We start from the raw sequence: 3,351 nt of genomic DNA, 5'->3' as shown, positions 1-3,351 counted from the left end.
GTATATCATAATAATTCATTTGCATTTTCATTAAATGTTTTGATTTGAATAAAATCTAAACAATAGTATGCCCAAGGTTAATAGAAATACAAGGTTCATGTAATCAGGATTGCTATAATTTTTAATTTGATGTATCATACCGACTGCTGAGCAAGACAAGCAGATTTTGACAAAGCACGCAACCAATCATATTCCATGACGTCACCATAAAAACTGTGGGGAGGTCAAACATCAGTCGTACACGCAGTATTGTATAATCTTGCATTTCTATTAACCTTGGGTATGTCTAAATAGATGGTGCTTTTTTAGTGAGCGATCTTAAGACAAAAGTACTCAACAATCATCACAACATATTCGAGAGTTATGATGTAAATCGGTATATTTTTTAGCTGGGCCGTTAATTTGTAATTGGTAATATAAAGAATGAATTTTCTTTTTCCTTAGCAGTTATTGTCATTATTATTTAATTCCTGATTAGTGAACATCCTTTCCTAAATAGATTCAATTACCTATTCCGGCTCATTGAACGGTCGTGTGCGCTGATAAAAGACGGAGTGTAACCCCGAAGATTTGTTGCAGAGTTATAATTGACAGTCCTTTTTGAACTCAGAGTAAATTGGGGTCGACATCGGAGTAATACTAGCAAATGTCCTTGTTTATATCCTTTTTGTCTTGTCCCTAGCCACAGATGATTGTAACTGATTTAATGAAACGTCAGAAGTATTATTCTATCTCTCCTCCTTAACATTCTTCAAATTCTCCGGGGTACCATGTTGATTTTCGGTTTCTTTTTCAACATGTCCATACTACTCTCGGTTTCATCATTGGATATAACAACTATTACTGTATTGAGCAGTTAGGTGAGTATGCTCATAAAAAGGATAGTAGCACTGAGGATGTCTTGGTATGTTATCTTCTAGATTATTTAAGAAAAATTTGACTTGTAGCCGATGTATAGTTACTCCATGCCGGATACTACCGCTACTATTAAATAAGATATGAGCTTGTACGATATGTCAAAATATAAAGTGTCTTGTCATTATAAATTTTACACCTGGTATTTACGCACATAATAATTTATGAATTAATTATTCCTATCATTGTTATTTTTGATACTCAAATATAAGTCCATATTTGTAATGACAAAGAATAAAGATTTCGAATGGACGATCTACATTTTTAAAAATGCCTTGAGTTAATTAAATTCATTGACTGAACAAATATTCATAAAACATCTGCCTATTAATATTGTACCTATTTGGAGAATTTAATTAATTAATATTAGGACATAAAAGTGTAAAGTCTTAAATGTATGATGTATCAATTAATGATATTATTCCTACAGATTGGTAGGAATTGAGGGGAATTTTGAAATATTATTTATCTAGCCTCAGTCTCTGACGCTTTTAAGGTTTTGCTCACAGTCTCAAAACAATGATCGAAGCAATCAATTTTAAATTTTCCTTCTTTTCTTTATTCTAAATAATATATTTTCTAAATCAAGGTAAAAATTTAACTTACCTGCAACAATTGTTATCATGTTTTTAGGTAAGAAAAATAAAGAGAAAACATGACACGGAGGAAAAGGAAAAGTGAATAAGTCGGGAAATGTCAAACATCAGAACTATCTATCACCTCATAATATATATTAAAATAAATGAAAAATAAACAAAACACGACAGCAGTTTCTAATGGAGGAAGTGCTATCATTTCATTTGAATGAGAATCAGGCTCCAACTTCATTAACTTGTAAAACAAACATTAATTTAAATTTCATTGTCAAAGTTTAATTCCATCAATTAATTTATTCAAGTACGATATAATTGTCTTTAAAAAAATATTGGACACTCATTTAATTATCTAATTTGGTTAATTGTGGACGTAGGGTGGGGGTCCCACTCTATGGGTAGGTTTCAGGCCCTCAAAAATTTCAGGTACCTTATTTTCTCAATATATATCTCTACTGCTTGTTTGTCAAAAAAAGTGATCCATCATACTTAATGATATTATAATTGATAACGGAGAATTAAGTGATTAGCACTTTTTCCATTGGAATCACTGTCCTGTATATATATTTTTTTCTATAATTATCCAATTCAAACTCTTTAAAAAAGTATTCAATGTGTATTAACTACAAATTAACTTAACTTTTGGTCTCCTAAAGTAACGTTGAGCTGGGCTAAGCTAATAAGTATATATCTTGATTCTAATGCTAGTAATAACTTGAAAAAATTCGAATCAAAATAAAATTACAAATTCAAAGTCGATAATATGTGCAATTTAGTTTCTTCTTTTATTTCATATAAATAATTGGGCCTCCCCTTTTCATTCACTTGACATAATGTGTATCCCTACTATATTTAAAGACTCAAAATTTTACACAACCACAAAAAGAGAACTGAAGAATATATTTTCGAAAAAAATATTGAGATTTCATTCCTTACACTTTGGAAGTAACACTTTTTCTTGAACTCATTGGGTACACAAGTGTCCTTTTTTTTTTTAAACAAAATATGGTCACTCCTAGTCAGTCTATAATCCTAATCTAACTAACCGACCATTTTTTAGATAATAATATATTTTCCCTATTCTGTCACTATACTCTTAATTTTGAACTGTTTATTTTCCCACTTAAATTCGGAATATTTGAATACGGAGCCCACTGCATCCTCAGTGGTGTAAAGGCCGGCTCTGCACGAATATAAAGTCAAGTGTCTCCTCTAAACCAATCCTGATGTACTTCAAAAGTAAGCCTGGTATCAAAATTAGAGTATGTTCTATTTATTAAGGCTATTTATAACTTTTAACTATGAATATGACGATAATTAATTCAGGAGTCTTGTCTAATTCTTTAAAACTTTTAAATATAAGTTATTAATAAACATTGCATACAAAAATCTTTATAAAGTCCACATAACATTATTAATACTGATATTGTTTTCAAACTATAACTTGTCAGTTTTATTTCTACAGATAATAAAAAAATAAAAAAACAAATATTTTTAAGATTATTGTCATGTAATTATAAAAATCTTGATTGAAAATAAAACTTCGTATATTTTTCATTTAAAAATAAACAAAAAAATTCGCAGTCGGTAGGATTCGAACCTACGCTCCCAGAGGAATCTGATTTCTAGTCAGACGCCTTAACCACTCGGCCACGACTGCGGGCTTACAAAATTAAGTTATCAACCTTCTGGTTATGTTTGTTTACAAAAATATTTTTTCTTCAATTGGATATCAAAATTTGTGCTTTGATGCACTGATTCTGAATATGTCATTTATTTTAAAATCAAATAATATTTACCGAAGTAATTGACAGAAGTAAAATCATCAATTTGGCACGGTTTA

General features: G+C 29.9%; 1 non-coding gene across 1 annotated transcript; it reads right to left on the bottom strand.

The window, feature by feature from the left end:
* Window positions 1-3,087: 3,087 nt before the first annotated feature.
* TRNAS-AGA (transfer RNA serine (anticodon AGA)) lies at window positions 3,088-3,168 on the bottom strand. Its single transcript has one exon. It is a non-coding gene; the product is annotated as a tRNA-Ser (tRNA).
* Between the last annotated feature and the right edge of the window lie 183 nt (window positions 3,169-3,351).

This window comes from Lepeophtheirus salmonis, unplaced genomic scaffold (assembly GCF_016086655.4).
Source record: "Lepeophtheirus salmonis unplaced genomic scaffold, UVic_Lsal_1.4 unplaced_contig_3761_pilon, whole genome shotgun sequence".
Taxonomy (NCBI): Eukaryota; Metazoa; Arthropoda; class Copepoda; order Siphonostomatoida; family Caligidae; genus Lepeophtheirus; species Lepeophtheirus salmonis.
Note: the sequence above shows the minus strand (reverse complement) of the source record. Positions and strands in the feature narration are given on the sequence as shown.